Source organism: Melospiza melodia, chromosome 2 (assembly GCF_035770615.1).
Source record: "Melospiza melodia melodia isolate bMelMel2 chromosome 2, bMelMel2.pri, whole genome shotgun sequence".
In the NCBI taxonomy this organism is placed as follows: domain Eukaryota; kingdom Metazoa; phylum Chordata; class Aves; order Passeriformes; family Passerellidae; genus Melospiza; species Melospiza melodia.
In genome coordinates, this window is record NC_086195.1 from 117,563,472 (window position 1) to 117,584,161 (window position 20,690).

Genomic DNA, 20,690 nt, shown 5'->3' on the forward strand with positions numbered 1-20,690 from the left:
CATTGTGTGTGTAGTTCTGACTCAGACCAAACTCAAAGTTTAAGAGTGCCTGAACTTCCCAGAAACTCAGAACGATTTCTGATCATCTCTGGAAGAAGGCTTGCTCCACTCACCATTTTGTTCTTTAGAACAAAAAGAATTGATTTCTGCACAAGTCCTTTTCAGGAAGCACATTGTTCTCTTGTGGTTGTAACTGAAATTTACAGCACAGAATATATATATTAACAAAAAAGATTTTCATGGTAGAGAAAAGAGAGGACTCTAAAGCTGTAATGAGGCAGAAAAAATTGGAACAGGTAAAAGCCTTGAATGCAGAGATCCCCCCTATTTACATTTACTTCATACAGCCACAAAGATAACGACTTTTTTTGTATTGTGGTATGGACTTACTGGTATCAGGAAGGGATAAAAGCAGACAGTTTTAAAATCTTTCTCTTCAGACAGCAGTTAGACCCTAACAGAAATGTAATTTGATAGTAGTGTGGCTCATATATATTTCAATACAAAGTTTCAATGTGCTACCTGATACTTCAGTGTGAGAAAATATTGCTATGAATATAACAGTCATGAGCATGCAAATGAACTTCATATCACTTGTTTTAGATGTTAAAGTCTCTTTCCAGGCAGTGATGTAGCTCATGTTACACTCCAGTAACAGATCTAATAGCAACAATGCAAGGCTTTTTGGTTTTTTATAGATTTATCCCTACCTCACCATACAAGTGTAGGGTGTTATTTGGATGAAATCTTTCATGGAGAAGCAGCTGCATTGCCAAAACCACATCAATATAAAAGTCTTAATGTATTCCAGGAACTGGTCTGTATAGTCTGTCTGACCCCTCCTAAGTGGCTTCTACTTCAGGCAGTTTGCCACAGTGATGAGGTTCTAGCCTCACCTGGGTACAACAAAGTGAAAATTAACATCTTCTTGCTCCTCGTGATATGCTACAGGGAGCAAACAGAACTTTGTTCACAGTGTAAGTGCAGTTTTATCGTTTTATCTATGGATTGAGACTGTGGCCATGCCATAACATGAAAGCAAATAGATTTGGCCTCACGTTCAAATGTACAGGAGAAACTACCATAAAATCTGCATGAGGCCCCAGTATTGACATGAAAAGGCTTTAGGCACCTGCTCTGAGTCAGAGTAAAAATGTCCTTTTCTTAGAGGTGTTTCAGGTGTTTTATTACTGTTATTAGAACAGTAATATGGGAATGAACTTTCAATTACAGCCCTTCACTTGGAGCTCAGAAACCTGACAATTCAGTCATACAACAAAGTCATGGCATTAAACATGTTCTTCCTGCCCTGCTTTGGCAGCAATTCCCTGGAAGTGAACAACAGGGGTTTTCAGCAGGTGCCACTGCCCCAGCCTCAGGAATCCAAAACTGAGTCAGCAGCACCTCTGGCTATGACCCTGCTCAACCCAAGGCAGATCTCCAACTTGCTGAGATGGGCACGTTGCCTCTCTGTGCTTCAGTCTCGGGCACCTTCATCCAGGGATCTCCTCTGATGTGGAGCCAAGCCAGCTACTCCTGACCCAGTAGTGTCCCAGGAGCTCTGAGGTAGGTGCAGGGGTTTTGCTTTCAGCATCTGAAAAATCTTGTCACTCCTCAGCTGAGCATTCAGGGTCCTGCTTCAAAATGGCTGTGTTATGTTAGTGCTTTGTGTGAGTGCTGATCCCTTGCAGCACTTGTGAATTGGACTGGCTCCCTTTGAAGTTGTTCTTTGGACAGTACTGAACTTTGAGAACTGCATCATGGGCCATTACTTCTTGGACTTTGACAATCTTTGTATAATTTTTCTAAAGCTTTTTAAATTATACTTCAGGGCCGTCTGGGTGAAACTATCAGGACTGGTTAGTTTTTCCTCACTTCCTCTCATTTGTATCAAATCTCCAAATAATGCAAAGAACCCGCCTAAACTGAGATGCATTGAGAATCCCTTCCCGCCTTCTGCCTGTACTTCAGTACTTATCTCTTGCCTTCAAAATGACCAGATTTTCCTATAGCTTGTAGCTCCTCAGCCCTGAGGATCAGCTGCATCCAGAAAGGGATGATAGACACCTGGGAGGAATGAGTCAAATGGAAAGGAAGTCAAATGCTTGGTATAGATGAGTCCTATTGGGGAGTTCAGGAAGGAGATGGAAGGCCAAGGATTGAAGATAACTTTTTTGGTTTCTGAAAAAATATTGTTAAGATGGGTGAGGGGGAAGGAGAGGAAGAGGAGAAGGGCATGCTAGTAACAACAATTGTGTATACAAGTGGAATAAAGAGAGAGTTTTACTGGATGTCAGAGCTCACCTCCTACTCTGGGACTGCAGATATGTGTATTTCCATCCCAAGCTGTATTCTGTCAATCTTGATATTTGCTGTCCAAAACCCAAAACTTTTCCATTATTGTAACACCAATGTTCCTGCTCATGGCTGATAAGCCCAAGCTTTTCAACTCTGAATCATCAACCGAATCTTTTGTCTCAGGACTGAATACGTGCTCATGTATTCAGGGAATAGGAGAAAGAAAGTACATGGACATAGGGTCAGAAAGCTACTAATTATACAAGTAGTTTCTTTCTTGTTCTTTCCTTCATGATTACTTTATATTGCTTGTTGAAAAGTAGAGTACAGCTCCAAAGAGCAGAAACAGATTTGCAAGAATTATTTGTTAGAGTTGATTTCTGCTGAAAAAAACCCAGAAAACAAACAAACAAAAACGCCAAAACAAAAAAACTCTACACCCCAAACAAAATAAAAAAGCAATAACAAAACCAAACCAAACAACCCCTCCAATTTCCAGTTTGAAGGAGCCAAGGTCCTGCTGGTGGTACTGCTGTAAACCAGGGATGGAAACTCCTGTTGTCATGGCACCACCTGGTGGGATCTGCTCGTCCCTGCAGCTCCCAAATCCCTCACGTCTGATGGAAATTCCCCGGCGAGTATTTTGTATTTTGCCCAGGGGCTGGTCTTTCAATGGAGCCCAGATGCACCGGCAGCCCAGTCCATGATGGGGCACAGGCATAGCCAGGTCTTTAAAAAACCTGTCCCATCATCCTGCTGTTTTCCAAGTTTCAAAAGTCAAGCCAAGTGCACTCCAGGCTCGTCTTCTTGTAAATTGAGTCTGATTATCTGTAGTTACGGAGCCAAAACTGCACGTAGGCTTGTGTGCAGACACAAAAGAAATGGAACTGTGGAGCTTGGAGCGCAATAATGAAGCTCCTCTAATGAGCACTATCAACAATACCTGGTTTTGTAGCATGTATGATTGACATTAGTAGTCCTTTGTATCCATAGAGGCAAGTAGAGCAAGGTGACCTAGAATAGGCATCCTCTGACTGAGGCCAAAGGAAGAGGAGGAATATGGGTATGTACTTAAAGAGCAAGCTTTCTCACGGCATTTGTGCAGGGGGAGAGTGGTTTTCATGCTATACAATTTGGCATTCCAAGCTAATTCTAAAAGTGTCATTTAATGAGTGCTCACTTTCCTTTTGGTTTTTCCTGTTGTTCTGGAAACATTTAGCTTGCAGTCTATATCTCTGTGCTGCAGCTGCCACAATATCCTTCAGAGAAGGATTATCCTACATCTTGCAACAGCAGCATGATGTGTCAGTGCAGCTGCCTGGGATTCTTCCACCAGGTCATATTCCAAACTGTTGATGATGCTGGATTTTTTCTTTTCACTGGGGGGAAGTCTTTTGTGGATAAATGAAACTGGTTTAGATTCAACTCCATATCACCTCAGATAGTTTTTTTAATAGCATTAATTGGTTAGTTTTTAATTGTGACTTGAACTTTCTTCTTCACCTATTTTTGGCTCTTAAGAGAAAGTTTTCCATCCCCGTAGTTGCAGGAAAAGGTTTCAAGATATGGATCTCAGTGAATGACAACTTATAAAGTAATTATTTAAGAAATAAATTATAAATAAATAAATTATAAAATAATTTTAAACCATTTCTTACTACTTATCACATCTAGGATTTCTAGATGCATGAGACTGGCAGTAGGACTTCCAAGTAAAAGTGTGAAGGAATAAAAAAGCATTACTTTCTGGTCCCATTCTCTAATTTTGCCACATTTAATTTGAAAGATCTCTACACATAGCTCGCAATATTACAGACTAAATCTGCTAGAGCATCAGCTGCACCAACTGGTACTAACTCAGACTCTTTTTCTAATGTGTACACCCACAGAAATGTCATAGTTATACCATTTTAATCGTTACATCACTGAGAAATGGGGATGGGAGAGAGAAAATAATTTTTATACTTGTCTGTTATCAGATTTTATCTAAGCTTCAGTCTGAAGTAGTTTTGTTACTATAGATTGAGTATACCAAAGCTTATTTTGGGAGCCTACATCCTGAAAATATGCTCAACAATGGCTTTAATGAGTTCAACTCATTAAAAAACCTATGAGCTAAAACTTGCCTTTCTGGAGTGTCATGGAGGATGGGATTCAGCTCATGTGAATTAAACAGTCTAAAATGGGAGAGTCTGGATAAATCCTGGGGAGTGATAAACACTCCTATCTAGAAAAGAGATTTAATTTCTTGCCAAGGAGGAAGTGAGGGAGAGGAGGGAGGCAGGTCCCTGCTGGTGATCAAAATTTTCTGGTTTCTGTTGCATCTCTCAGTCAGAGCAGAGCCCAGACAGGTTCCTGAAGACATCCCAGGCTCTCCAAGCCACAGTCTCAGCTACCCTGAGAGAGGCACACTTGAGTTTGGCATTGGGTTCATGGGGCAGCAGTTTGAAAATATAATCTCTGGGACAAAGCCCCACATTGCATCCAGTCCAGGGCCTGCTGAAGGGATAAAAGCTGGGGAGAGTGTGGGTAGAAAGCAATGACTTGGGAGTCAACTAATTTGATTTTCCTGAAGCTGCCCTACAACAGAGGAACATTGCAGACACTTGGAGTAGCATCTGGCTTTGCCGTCCATCCTGCTGTGTCCCTTCCCTTCCCTGGACAGCAGCTGTTTGCTCCTGCCTTGTTCTGGCAGGAACGGGAGGATGTTTGTGGTGCCAGCTGTTGCTGTAGGGAAAGGGGAGCGCAGCTCATCTCAAAAGTGGGGAGCCAGGAAGTTCTGCACAGAAGGAGGATCTTGCAGGAGGTGGGAGCAAAGTTTCAGGATTTGATGCTCATGAAGGTCAATGCTCCTGTACAGGGTGTTTGTTAAGGCTTCTACATGTGTGATTAGCCTACCAAATAATTAAATTTAAATATATTCAGTGTAGCTCAATGAGCTGCAATTAGTGATGCACTAGCCCTATTTTTTATCCTGTTGCTCATATTTCTTCTCCTTTATAAATTGATATTCCCTAATGCTTAATCAGTAGGAAATGCAAACTAAATGTGTCGTAAAATTGCTGATTTCAAAAACACATTTCATTTTTCTCCATTGTTACAAAAAACAATAGATGGAGCTGAAACCTGCAGGAAGTATGCCTTATCATCCATGGCCATGGGCTCGTTAAAGACTCAGCCTCTCACATTTGAGGTATGTTTCCAAGAACAGAGGTTGCAAACAGATCACTGCATGTGTTAATAAAAGCTAAGGCAGCCACTCATATCTGTGTGTGGAAGGTCAATAATGTCCCCACATCTGAGGCGAAGCAGAAGAAATCTGCAAGATATAAAATCCAGGACAAATTAGTTCACACTTTGGAACTGGAGCAACACAAAATATTTATTTCTTGGAGAAGCTTACGTGTGCTCAGAGATTTGAAAATCTAGCTGCCACTGCAAGTTCAAAAATCAAAATCTTTAAATTTCCATCAAGGCCTTAAATTAGGGTTAAAGGTACTTCAACATTGGAAGTGGAAAAAGAAATCAAACCTGAGAAAAGTTTATTTTAGATCTTAGCCTTTTCACAAGGTCATAGTGCCCAACTACATAGGAAATCAAGAATTTCTTGATTATTTTCTTTTCTGCTTATCTCATTTGGCTTCTATGTGCTTCTTAGGAGTTTGTTCAGTGCTGAACTGGTCAATGATAACCAAAGAAAATGCTGCTGCAGATATTTTTGGACTGAATTTTTGTTCCCAGTGAGCAAACAGGCTTGTTTTTCTGCCACTGGATCCAGCATCCCCAAAGGTGTCCAGGTCATGTAAGAGAAGAATGGCTCATAGTGGGCCAGCAAGTTGGCCACCTTAACTGGCATAGCTATTGCTGCATCCCACGCCTCCATTAGAGCTACAAAAATATGTTAAACAAGCCAAGTGACCTCAGCATCTCCCCTCAAGACCCTTCACCATTTCCATTGCCCTTCCTTGGACACTTTCTTTCTTATATTGTGGTGCCCAACAATTAGCTGAGGACTTATCATTTGTAGCTTCAGGAGCTCAGCATCATGGCAGAGGCCACCAGGAAGTCACCATCACCTGTCTTCTCTCATGCCTGCCCAATACTCCCTCTACACCTCACTAACCTTGCAGCAGCAGGAGCTGTTGCAAGTGAAAATTGGAATTTCTGAGGTGAAAAGTGGGTCCTTTTCAGAGGATGGATGGAAAAAGTGAAAATCCACATAATGCTCAGGGAGGAAACCCAGGGAGGGATGGAGGGACTTTCTCTGAATTCACATGGGGATGGTGCTTTTCAATCTCCAAATTCCTCTCCCCTCTGTCCTCCAGTTTCTGTTGTGGCAAACTGTGGGGTGAGAAGGAGCAAGCAGTGACCCCTGCCTACCTTCACAGGGGTGGTGGGAATCACAGGGAAATGAGCAGCTGGGTGGTGTAAGAGCAGAGCTTGCCTTTAGGCTGACTGCCCATCTCTGTTCTCTAGAATGACATCTCAAGCACAGAGCAAGGCAGGTGCCACAAAGCTATTCCCAGCACAGGTTTAGCATGTGCCTCCCCACCAGAGAAAGAAGGAATACTTTGACTGGGGCTAAAAACATACATTAAAGGAAATATTCAACTGGTGGAACAGCTACTCAGAATGCCTAAGAGAACACACTTTTGTGATATATTATGTACCAATACCTAAATTGCTATTACAACTGGGAGACATCTTAAATACTGCAGAAAATGACTATTAAAAATATTTATGGATGAAAATGTATATTCTTTTCTGAGATGAAAATGAAGAAGTGAAAAGGTTTCTGTAGGGCACTTGTAAGGGCACTTGTTCCTTAAAAATATATATGATATATATATTTAAAAAAAACAATGGGTTTATTATTTTCTCATTTGGCTTTCTTCCATTAAAAAAAAAAGGGGGGCTTCTTTTTTCACTTTGTAAAGCAATTTGAGTAGAGATCACCAAATCCACCCTACAACTGTGGCAGCATTAGGTGCCAAAACAGAGGAGATGCCCAAGACCAAAAGTTGCACACTGCCCTGTCAGTCCTCTGCCTGCTCATTCCCCTGCCAGCCCAGGCTTCTGGCAGGAATCCCGTGGCTCCCTTGATGCCTTGGGCTCCCTTTGTGAAACTCCCCCATAAACTGAGCAGCAGCCCTTTGTTTTACAGCACAAGTGCCTGCATTGCCTGCTGTTCTCAGCAAAGAGTCAGCTCCCCAGCCCTGCTCTCTGTCACCCTGCAGGTGCCGCTTTCTGCAGAAGGAGGTGATGCTACAGCTCAGGCTGCAGGCACTGCAGGCTGCCTCAGGCACTGTCTGAGTGCCTTGACATTGCAAACATTTGACGTGTTCAAATCTGCTCCTTTTGGCGTGCACCTTTTCCAACTCTTTAATTTAGGAAGACACATTACACATTTCAGTGCAGGAATGTCAGACAACAGCTAACTGATCTGTTTGTTTCCCTGACCTACATTTTCCTGAAGAAACACTGCTTACATTAGAGATTTTGCTTTTGCTCACATGTCTCTTCCTGCTCAGTAGCAATGGCATCACAGTTATTCAAAAACTTCTTACTAAAAACTTTTCACTTCCTCTTGTACACAGTTCAGGGAAACCAAAAAGGACACTGCTGCTTTCAACTTTGTATTGTGTAGGATTTTTATGATGTTCTATATGCCTGAAACAGTGATAACAATAATCCAGTTTGCCTATATTGCCAAACTGAAGAGTTTGTTTGAGGTCATATAAGCTTTTGTTGGCATTAAACAGTCACCACTTTGATCCTGTTGTTGTTATTGTGCTGCAAAGAGTTTCAAGGAAAGGCACAAATGAAGATCTGCAGATACATTGCTGAGACATGCATTGGAAATGAAGATATGCTGAGAACTTCCTGAGAAAAAAATTGCAGAACTGAAAATGCATTTAATCTGGAATAGATGCCCATTTCTTGATTTTTTGGGAACCTGAAAAGACTGCTATCTTAGACAGCAAACTGCTCTCTGCCAGAACAACTGCAACTTCTTTGGGAGACAATTACCATCACAAAATAGCTCAGTGTGAATAGCTGAGTATGATCTTTCTTGGTATCAGCACACTCCAGCATATGAATGTCTCTGAATTAGATATGCAAGGTGTACATTAATGCAGGGGCCCTCCACCCTGTTGGACTACATTTCCTGGGCTTAAAAGAATTCTTCTAAAGCTTCTTTCCCATTTGCATTCCTAAAGGAAATGACTAAGACAATACAATAAACATTCAGTCATGGAGCAAAGAAATATCTGAACTGAGAGCAAAATACATTGTTGCCTGGGTCAAGGGTAAGTGCAGATGAGTTGACAGACCCTGCAGTTAAAAACTGAATGGCAGAAGGATCCACAGATTATCTTCAGTCTATCTAAGTAAATTTAGTTTCCTCTTTGCCATCAGTGTTTGCACTGTTGATCACTGTGTGTTAACACATTGCACATACATTTCCTAATGGTGTTTGTACTTTATCTGCCATTTCCGGGCATGGCCCAGCATGTTACACACCCGCAAACGTCTGAAGGGTATGGCAAAGCACAGCAGAAAATCAGCCTGGTGCTCTGCACCTCTCATCCCTCCAGGCACTGGCCTGGCAGCCTCACCTGCTGCCCAAGGTTTGCTCCCAGGTCCACATCTGCTGCCAGGGAGCCTCAGCCACAGGAGCAGCTCCATAGGGCTGTGGCTGTGCCCAAGGGAGCCCGAGCTGAGCCACAGCCAGAGCACTGTGGCTGTCCAAGCCAGCAGGCTGCCACTCCTCTGGAAACCTGCAGCTAAAAGGACACCTGCCACAGCAACATCTGGGACAGCAACACAGGTCACAGCAACATATGTCACAGCAACATCTGCCACAGCAATACCTGTAACAGCAACATCTGTCACAGGACCACGGGACACAGCAAGACCTGTCACAGCAGCACCTGTCACAGAAACACCTGTCACAGAAACACCTGTCACAGCACTACCTGTGCCAGCAACAAGGGTCACAGCAGCACCTGTCACAGCAGCACCTCTCCCAGCACCACCTGTCACAGCAGCACCTGTCACAGCAGCACCTGTTGCAGCAGCACCTGTCACAGAAACACCTGTCACAGAAACACCTGTCACAGCAACATGGGTCACAGCAAGCGCCCTAGACAGCTCCTGCCCAGCTGCCTGGGCACTCCTATAAAACTCCTGTAGGGACAGCTGGATTCACAGGAGCGCTGTGAGGTGGCAGCTACAGACTTTCCTGACCCATGCTGCTTACTTCCTCCCTTCTTTCCCCTCCCCAGTGCCCTTCCAACACAAGAGCCATAAGCAAGCAGGCTTTTGCCTGAGTCACCTCCAAGTGCGTGCCCTGCCCTGAATGGGAGAATTCTGAATTCACAGCTTTGCAAGCAAAGGCAATGAGGATGTCAGGAGCAAGGCTATTGCCCCATAAGGATGTCAGGAATACTGGAATCATTCCAGGAGCTGCCATGGTTTCCTTGCGCCTTGGCAGAGCCAGGAACATAATTTGACCCTTGCTTTTTTTGTGTGATGGTCTCAGGAGTAAATTACAAGAGTAAAAGTACAAGACCGATGCATTTGTCATAGGAAATGGAATCCAGGTTTCTGATTAAAACTGCAAGCCCCTTGGAAATATGCACAACCTGACCTCCCCCTCTCACACACCCCATTCCCTTTTTGCAAGAAATAACAATTTTTTTTTGTATCTTGTTGAAACGATTTCTTAGCAAATGTGTGTCTGGAAAAATCAAGAGCTTTTCTGAATGTAATAGCTGTACAATAAATAATTAATGAGCAGTAAGATCATCTGGGTTTTTTATTTTCCTCTTTTTCTTAAAAAGAAAGGGTAAAAACAGACTTCTCTTGAGACACCTTTAAGCAATGGTGCATGATAATTTAAGAAATTGGGTGGAGTACTTCCTTCCTGTAATCTGTTTGTAATGAGTGAGAAGTTAGAGATAAATAGGATGTCTTATGCAATGTCTGAAAAACAACATTTTAACAGTTAAAAAAAAAAAAACAAAAGAGTTTTTCCAACCTCCCTTTTGGGCCTAATCCTGAGTCTTCTTAAAGACCCAGATGACAACCTGAGTCTTGGTGGATGGAATTGCTGGTGCTATCCAGCTGGTAACTCTTTCACCTGTTGTTTTCTCTTCTTGCTCAGTAGGCAGGCTTGCTTCTTGCACACCTTGTCTTGGGAGTAAAAGTAGATTTGACTTCAAAGTATTTCTGATGGCAGACAAGACATGACAGTGTCTGCTTACCCAAACATGGGTGAATGCAATTTCCCAGCAGCTGTGTAATGCAAGATGGGGACAAAGGGGAAAAAAACACAACCAAAACCTGCAGGGATCTCACCATCCTGTATGCAACAGCCACAGCCTCCTTTTCAACACCCTCTGCTTGAGAGCAGATGGCTGCTCTGAAGCATCTACTGGCCACATTTCAGTTTGTCACTCTTACATCTGGGCAACAAATCAAAAAAACACCTTCACTTTTCAAATAGCTTAAAAAAAAACCCAAAAAACCAAAAAAAACCCCAAACCCTGAAACACTCTAGTTGATAAAACAAAAAGCAAAATAACCCCCAAAGTATTATAATTTTTTTTTCAACTACATATGATATTTTGCTTCCCTAGGTATTGACTTTTGCCAGAGCTGACCATTCTCCTGCTGGTTTTGTCCAGTGGTTACAAGGATCTAGGAGCATGGTCAGCCTGAGGAAAGGCTTTCCCACTTGCGCGTCCTTCCTTTTGGGTTGGACTAGGTGATCTTTAAAGGTTCCTTCCAACCCAAACCTTGTATTATATCCATGCCTCGGTCAATCAGGGAACAGGCAGACAGGAAGCATTGGTTTCCTGCCCACTAGCCACCAAAGTGTCTGGTCTGGCTACTGAGGTCTGACAGGAAGCAAGTCTGGTGGGCAAGGGACCAAAGAGCCTTGATAGCTGGGGAGGCAGAGTGCATCCCATTGTAAGAGATCAGGTTTGTGGCCACTTGAGGAACCTGGTCGTGCATAGACTATGGGACCTGATGAGATGCATCCCAGAGTCCTGAGGGAACTGGCCATTGTAGTTGCCAAGCCACTCTATGATATTCCAAAATTCATGACAATCAGGTGAATTTCCTGGTGACTGGAAAAAGGGAAAACATTTTACCCATCTTTAAAAAAGATAGAAAGGACTGTGGGAAATAGATGCCTATGAGCATTACCTCTGTGCCTGGGAAGATCATGGAACCTCCCAGGATCTATGGTAAGACACATGGAGGATGGAGATGTGACTCAGGACCATCTGCACAGCTTCACCAAAGGCAAGCTCTGCCTGAAGAACCAGATGGCCTTTGTCAGTGGAGTGACTACAGCAGGGGACAAGGGGAGAGATGTTGTCTGTCTGGACTTTTGTAAGGCCTTTGACATGGTCCCTTCCTACATCCTTTCTCTCTAAGCTGAAGAGAGAGGGACTCAAAGGGTGGATTGTCCAGAGGAGTAGGAATTGGTTGGATGAATTTGCCCAAAGCTCTGTCCCTAGTAACACAGCTTTGACCAAAGCCTTGCCCATACTGATTTCAGTTGGTCCGTCCCTAGGAGTTTCAAGGCATGATCCCTGAAACTGAGACCCAAGGATATGTCTGCTTTGGTTGGTGTGGTTTTACCGGTATCTCCTGAGAACTATGGGGCAGAGACACAAGACAGAGTTCAGTTCTGAGGTAACTCTCAATTCCTTCTATCCTAAGAATGTAGAGGGACCCCTGCTTTCTGCAGGACCACAGAAATTTGTCTCTTGAGCTGACCCCCACTTTGGAGGGCTTCAGAGCCGTATGGGATGTGGCCATGTCCGCCTGATCTTAGGGGCCCAGCTCAAACAGTGCCTGGAAAATGGTGACCACTGGCTACATTTTCTCCCAACCCAAGTTACCTTGGGTAAATTTCTTATCACTCTGCTTGTCTCTGTCTGAGGGAAAGTCGCCTCTGTGAAATGCAGCAACCTGATAGACCAAGGTCATGGATCCTGCCTCCTTCCAACACTTCTCTCACAGAATTAACACCTGAGGTTCTCAGTCCTGAGTCTGAGCCTTAGGCTGAAATTGAGATGCTTTTTGTTTTTTTTCTAATAACAAACAGAATTGGACTTTATACACCTGGAGGAAAAATACTTCCAATAAGGTAAGAAGTTCCGATCCCTGCCCTTTTTTTCCCTTCTTTACAATGACTGGAAAATTAAGAGAGACTAATTTATATAGGGATAACACTCTGAAATAAAAATAAGAGCAAGGGGAAGTCACTTTTAAAGACTGGCTGACTGACTATCAGGATTATCAAACTGAAATCTGCCTTGTATGGGTTAGTCAGACCAGCAGTCTGTCAGCAAACGTGCAATTTTCTGAGCTATTTCAAAGGCAGTTAAAGGTTTTCTCAAAGCTGAGTCAATTCAAGCTAAGGCTCTAGCTGTTTCGTGCTGTGCAGTTGGATTTATTCACACAGAGGTTTTGAACCATCACAATGGAGGCAGAGATCAAAACAGCAATGACAGAGTGATTACAACCTTAAAAACAACACCCTGGTGAGGATCAGAGATAAAAATCTCATTAATGTCTACTAGATCAAGAAACTTGTACTTTATTTTGTGCTGATTAAATTTTTAATCTCAGTCCAGAGGCATTTTTTCATTTGGGATTTTTTTTTTTCCTAAAAATGCTTTTAGGGGGTCTAGGGACAGCTAGATTCACAGGAGTGCTGTGAGGTGGCAACTACAGACCTGGAAACAGAGCTCTGGTGTTTCACAAAGTGAGGTTTCGTTTCAGCTGCAGGAAACAGAGACACCTCTTGGTTCTCAATTCAAGCATCACTTCCCTCCCAGGAGCAGTCACCAGTCACTGGACCACAGATTTATTTTGTACAACATTGAATAGCAAAGACAAATGCTGCATCTTAACTTGCACTCTGATGCACAACACAATGCATCTGATGACCCTGGTTATTCCTGATTTGGTGACTGTGCCCCCTGCTCCATCCTACCTAAGGGCTTTTCCCCCCTTTTCTCTGTTCCCTTGCACATAACAGAGTATTAACTCTCCTCTGCCATCTGTCATCACTCTCCCTCTATTCCTTCACAGACTTTTTCTCACCCCTTGCTTGTCTTCATTCACCCCTTCATTCACCTGAACCTTTGCTGCCAAGAAGAACATATGCCAGGAGTCTGCTTTGGCAAATCCCTCCAGTTTTGCATAGAAACCAAGAGGAAAGTGTGAGTGTGTTTGGAGGAGGAGGAGATGTTGAGACTCTGGAAGTCTTGAGACAGGTTGGTTCAGAGGTGGGACCAGGACACTCACATCAGTGTAAAAAGTAGGAAGTTTCCCTGGCCGTGGCAGAACAGATCTGTCTGGAGAGATCCTGGCCCCCAAAGGCTCTGCAGTCCAATGACTGAAATGCTCCCCCAGAGGATGGAAGGTCCATCTCAAACAAAGCAAAGACCCATATCATGTACTACTACCATTGCCACTCAATTAGGCAGCAGCTGTCATTTCCTATGACAAAAATTTCCGACGCTGAAATGAAAAGATGTCATTTTGAAAACACTGACGTGAATTTTTTCACTTTGAGTTTTTTCCCTATTCATTTGCTCTTGGTCAACATTACACAAACCTGCAGTTTGGGGGTTGAATAACTGACAGACAAAATGTTTTGACCCTTGAAGGCTGTGACATTGGGCAAGGAGCCAGGTCACATCTCATATGCAAGAAAGAACTGTTGGGTACACTTTCTTTCTCACCATACCACCCCTCCATGGGCCTAGAACATCTGTAATGAATCTAACTAGAAGTACTTGGTCGAGATATCTGCTTATTCCTAAAGAACTCAGAGGAATGTCTCCTTTCCTCAAAGCTCCACAGGTGATTTCATGTTAGCACTAAAATGAACAATCAGTCATAACTGAGGACTGGAATTTCTTCAGATATGTAATGGCATTATAGCACACAGGTCAACAGCATTGGGCAAAAAAGAGTTGCCTTTGGACAATGAGCACCAAAGTCATGTATTCTGCCTGCCATGTATTCTGTCTTTCCTATCACTGTTGGCATCACAACTCAGTTCTGAGAGTGGGTGGGTGTTCCACAGATTGGAGATAATCAGATTGGTTCTGATTCACGGGTCTCCTCATTATTTTCACTGGTTGCCTGCCTGCCATTCATGCCTCAAAAAAGCTCACCTTGCTATGGGACAATTGCCATGGTTATCTCACCTGCCTAGAATGGACCAAGCACCTGAGCCCTGGAAATCTGCTCAAGATTTCCTGGTGCTGCATGACAGAGAAGCAGAAGTTCTCAGAAAACTCTTCTCCTTTCCTTCCCCTTTGCTATGATACAGGATAGATTCTCCAGACCTTTTTCCGTCCCTCTCTGTTCTGCTTGTCTTCCTACACAGATCAGGGACTCCTTCTCTCAGTCTCCCTTGCTCCTGCCACCTTCTCCTCACTTCTATGCAGATTTACACTTTTTCCATCTTCTCACTCCCAAATCACAGGACTCCTTTTTGGAGGTTGCCCACTGTCACACTCCCCTATCACTGTACTTGCAGACCTCCCACCATCACCTGTGCAGGATGCTGATCTCTTTGTGTCCCAGTGTATCTAAAGCTGAGCTCCAGCCAGACCTGCACAGCTCAGCTCAAGTTGAGATGAGGAATCCCTTGGGAGGGTGGAATGATAGCTTAAATCTCTCTTGTTTTCATGTCACAGCTAACATTGTGCCGTGTCCTCCCACTGTTAGACCTTCTTCTGCTTATGGAATGACAGGCTAGATCCATCAGAGAGACCCCAAAATCAGGTCCTGTATTTATCCTGCAATTCTGCCTTCCTCCAGATCTTCCTCAGCTGCAGAAGAGAATCCAGTGTTTGCTTCTCTGGGAATAGCGTTGCTGTTAATGAATGATAACATTCAGCCTTAGTGCAGCTCCCCAAAGCCGTTTATTTTTTCTCTTTTTATTGTGCGAAGGGTTGGCATGGCCTGAGGCTGGGTAGCCCTCAGAGCCTTGTGCAAATCAGATCCCCATCTGCATCTGCTTCCTCCAGGCTCCAGAAACCAGAGGCACATTCAGGTCAACCTCAAGGGTGTTGCAGATTGACTGTAGAGGAAGACATCTGCAGTGGAAAAATATTGAGCAGCTTTCTAACATCACTAAAAAAAAAAAAGTCTAAAATGCCACCAGACTAGTCTAAAATATCTTACACAAAAGTCATGTCCCTGTCTCCCAGGAGAACACAGTTGAATTGCAGGTTTTTTACCAATAAAGACAGGATCCCAAATACTCATAGACTGCTTGAAACAGCTCCAGGGAAGACTCTCAAAGTGAACTCCAGAGTCTGCTGAGCTCAGTGAGAAGCTAAATGTGGACTCTACCCAAAGGTAGAGTCCAGAAATATTCACACTCTTTCTCATAATCATTCTGAAAGATATGACCAGACTTTAGAGGAATGCTTTCTTAGCACTTAATTGCTTTCTGAGGAAGTTTTAGCATGGCCAAATGAACATCATCAAATTGATTACCTTGCAGAAGTAGTATGTTTATTTATTAAATAATTTTCTTTTCATTATACTATGTTATGATATATCACAGTACATTGTACTGTAGCCTTAATTAATAATATATTCATTATAACACTTCAGAACTGTAGAATTTTATGGTTTTTTGCCAAAAGTACATGCTGGGTCTTTCCATTCTGAAAGTTTCTTTCCCCAGTTTTAGAGAGGAAAGCTTCTTTAAAAATTGTAGTGAATTAAGAGTTGCAAAATATTAATTATTTGTAGCCTTAAGGATCAAAAAGTTGAAAATAAAAAGCTCTATTTCTAGCCTGCTATATTTGAACTAAAAGAAGATTGTTTAAAAATATAACAACCAAAGAAATAAATCTAATCTCATTTTTTGGAGGAGTTTTTAGGGGGTTCAATTTAATATATTTTGTACTCTTTGAAGCTATAAGACTGAAACTCCTTCCTGTTTACCTGTGGGCTAATGGTGAGAATACTGACAGTTGGTTTCAATTTTTTATATGTGGAAGTGAGAGGAGTTAAAGCAAGAACTTGAGTCTCCATCCTGTAACCGTCTTCAAATTAAAATGCCCTGGTGTTTCTGCATACGAAGCTACAGTATCAATAGCTACAGTTTGAAAAGTCACACAAATCTTTTGTCCTCCATTCCAAGACAGCACTAAGTGCCTGCTCAGATCTAGAACCTTGAGCATCCTCATTCTTTTTGTGGAGTACTGCAAAAAGATAAACTTCAAGTGCAGACCAGCCTCGTCAGTGTCTTGTGGGAGCATGACTCTGGAGTCTTTGTTCCTGGAAATAATCATTAAAACTTAACTTTTAAGTTTGCTATGGTCATGAAGAAGAGAATTGCAGAGAATAAGGATTTTTTGTAGTTTTTATAATATCTTGATTGCATTAAAAATCATGCAAGCATATATATATATATATATATATATATATATATAAACCAGAAGAAACTCTTATTTGGATGTTAAAATTCCCAGATAAAGAGCCTTGCAAAGGTCTTTTTCTTTTCACTGCCTATATTCAAGTGTGTGTTAAATGGCAAACTGGTGTAGACATCTGCAGTGCAAATGCCCAGAGCTAGGCAAGATAATCCGATAATCCCATCCCTCTCTCAGAAAACCCCAACATGGGGTCTCTCCACAGGCTTAGAAGCCCAGGTGCCAGCTTGGGTTCTGTATGGAGGTGTCCACTCCCCAGAAGCAGCTTGTGCTCTTGTGGGCAGCTGGCCTTTAATAGCTTTCAGGCTAGTGGGTGTTTATAAGCTCAGTCTCAGAAATGCCTTTTAGTCAAACATTTACATTCAGGCAAGGAAAACAGGTACATTTTTAGGCACAGAGGTGTTTTACATGCAGAGGACTAACTCCTGATAGTCCAGGATGCCTGACTTTCAGCTGGAGACCCTCTGTGTATAAAAGTATCATACACCATATGTATATGAAATGCTTGTCCAGGCTGCAATGGATGCCACTCCTTCAAACAACCTCGGTTTTTACCTTGCTCTCTTGGGCACCACAACACTGAATTCATGATGAGAATGTTGCTCCACTGCTCTAAACCTATACTGTAAATGAGAGTTGGGAGCTTAAGCCATTACTCTAGGTCATTTCTGCATTACTTTACATAAGCATCACTCAACAGTAAACTGTATTTGATCACAGTTACGCAGAAGTTCTCTTTCATAGAGGTGATCAGAGTCTTCTCATATAGGGCAGAGCATTCATTACCAAACTGCAGTGGAACTGTGCTTGAAAGACTTTGAAGTAAGGAAGGAGTTAATAGTTTCAAAATAGTCATTTCCTGAGTCTGGTTAGATGAGTAAAAACTTTCAACTATTTCTATTTCTTCTGTGTCATTTAGGAGGCTTTCAAGGTGCACTGTACTTCTCAGACCAGGTAAGGAGTACAACTTTTCACTTCTTGATTGTTTATTCATAATAGTTTTTCAGAGGAGCCAGACTCAGTCAAGACTGATTTTTCTCCCTCCTCTTATTTACATCTGAAGTGAGAACGAAGTTCATTGCAATCCAAGAAGTACATGTGTCTCTTTGTGCCAGATAACTGTGAGCTGTAGAAATAAATGAAGAACTGTATGGCTTAATAATGGAGCAAAGATAGTTAAGAAATTATGCTGCATAATATTTAGAAGTCAGAATTATTACAGCAAATACTGCAGTAAAAGAGAAAGAAAATGCATCACCAATTTTAAGGAGTTCACTCTGCAGGAACCACTAAGAAAATAAGGGGTTCTCAGATACAGTTTGCTTTAGTGAGGAGAGTTGTAAAAATCATAGTTTTCAACTCTGATTTTAAAAAGAAGAAGAATGAGCTTCTACATATTGGGGACAGAAGAGAAAAAATCAAACCCAGATAGTTTTGGACCAATTTTAGTTATAAATCTGGAGCTGATATCTAGCTTTAGCTATTGCAGAGTCATGTACTGTACTCATCCTGAGACTGCTCCGGCAGTTTGCAGCAGCCCAACACACACACACAAGTGACTGTGGAACAATATCATAAAATGATACAATTTCATCAGGGTCTTTTGATGCATAAAAGCTGAAATCAGACAGACGGGCACCAGAAGAAAGTCCAACAACAGAGTGCACTTTAGCACACGGCATTTGTTGCTTCTTAATAGACAAGCAGAGGGATTATTTGTGTGAAAACCTTTTTGTTTTGTTTAATAGTTCAAAAACGAGCATAAAATAGTCATCTGTGGGGAAGTTATTGTAATAATATGCTGTCATTGTGTCACCATACAGAAAGGGAAATTGTACGTGCCATGCTGATCCCTGAGTAAAATCATACACTGGTATGGCATTTGTGGGTTTTTTTAAAGACTCGGGGTTTTTTTTGCATTTGCAGGTTTTTAAGTCTTTGCTTGTTATCAGTTTTAATGTTTGGATATTGACTCCTTGAATGTTTGGTTTAAACGCTTTCTGGATTTTATGCCTAGTAGTCAGGCGAATCTAGTTAGGACTTTTAGCAGCATTGGTTTGATTCAGACACAAAATTTCCATCCCTGTTGGGACTTAATTCGTAAATAATTTCCGCTTTACTTGTGAAACTGCTGATAGAGTAGCAATTGGACCTCTGTAATGAGTTTCACGCTCAACAGACCCAATGATCCACATGAAGTTTTGTCACTGCGTCTACAGATGGGGACTTAATATGAATCTCAGCTGGTGCCAGACTTGTGCCCTGGTTTTTGCAGCTGCCCTGTGCAGGCAATCTGATCAAGAGCCCCAGTCTTCCCTTGCGAACAGCTGTGTCAGTTTAGAAACAACCAGAGAGCATGTCACCCTTCTGCTAGGGAAGGGGCTATGGCAGGGTTAGAAGCACTTGCATCAGCCTGAGTCTTAGTTGAACATCAGTGCTAAGGAATTTGCTCTTCCTTAGGGGTCTGTATGACCTTAGGTGGTAAATTCTTGCAGCCTGTGCCATAGTTTGCTGAAGGAAAGGCGGCTGAGGTGTGCCTACAGTTCTGCAGTCACATTTCCCAGTTACTGAATAGGCATGGCTCAAGGGAAAGTGCTCAGCAGCTTTGTGTGGGAAGAGCAAAGAGAACCCAGGCATCCCCTGTCACCAGCCAGCATCTTACTCACTGCTTGTGTGTTCACCTTCTGTCTTACAGCGTGGGTTTGGGTTCAACTCAGATGCATCTGCCCATGCAGATAATTAGGCTTTCACTGATGACTGTTAGTGCAGAAAAGGCCAGCTCAGGTGATTTGAAATGTTTGCTCTCGGTGCCCTCTTTCAGCATCAGTGTCTTTGTTTGATGTGGGAGAAGGGTGCACTCCTCTGTCGGAGGGTGCAGTATGTTATGTGCAGTGGTTACGTGTAACAGCACTGAAAACAAACAAACAGCAGAACGGTGATTCATTGTATGGCAGCTTTGGTCTGCCACAGTAACTGCTGTTCTGGTCAAGCAGCAAGAAGGGAGAAACCCAGACACAACCCAGCCACAACAACTTGTTTTGTGGTAGACCCCCCTGTCCTGCTCAAAAATGAAGGGACAACAAGACTGTGTCACCACGCGTCTAAAATATGTGCTGGTGTTGTGCACTTGTATGGCCACTTACAAACTTCACATTTGCACAGTTTCCAGATAAAAAGTCATTTTGAAACAGAAGTTCAAAACGAGAACTGCTGAGAACTAATGTTTGCAAAGTTTTCAGTTGGACAGAAGGGAGATTTTCTTATCAGGCATATTTATTGACACTGGTTCCATGCTCTTCACAGCATGAAAAAGGAGCTTGAAAATGTAGCTCTCCTCTGAAAAATAACATTGCAGAAATTCATTACAGTATGGACCTTGAATACTGCCTCCAGAATTCCTGGATGAAATGAGCTGTATTTATAATTAAATGTCTGTGGGATTGTTGTTTTGGCTTGATTAGTCTTACTGACAGCTCTCAAATGGGAAAGTCAAGCTGGTGTTCCTCTTGGGCTTACTATTTGTAGACAGGAAATCTGAGAGGGACTCAGCCTGAGAGTTAAGGTTGTTACTTAAAATAGGTTTTAAACGGGTAATATAATCCAATTTTTGTCAAAATTTCCTTGCTAATCAATCAGAAATATCCCACACGATTAATTTTCTGCATCTTTGAACCAAGTAATGTCAGTTTGATCCAGTATCTTTTCCTGTATTTTGATTGGAAGCCTTCTGTCCTTACCAAAATTTTCCATTGTTAATCTTATTTTTCAGTGTTGATGAATATTTAACTAAAGCTAAATATGAGAGAAAGAGAGAGAAAAATCTGTGCATGCTTCATGCAACAGCTCAATAATTAAATACTGGGTTTTAGCTGTCATTGATATCCTAACAGAGAG

General features: G+C 42.3%; 1 protein-coding gene across 1 annotated transcript in view; it reads left to right on the forward strand.

Moving 5' to 3' along the window:
- Positions 1-17,653: 17,653 nt before the first annotated feature.
- P2RY8 (P2Y receptor family member 8) overlaps positions 17,654-20,690 on the forward strand; it is a 33,381-nt gene continuing 30,344 nt past the window's right edge. The window contains exon 1 of the mRNA XM_063149685.1: positions 17,654-17,750. The gene's annotated coding sequence lies outside the window, so the exon portion shown is untranslated. The remainder of the gene's footprint in view (positions 17,751-20,690) is intronic.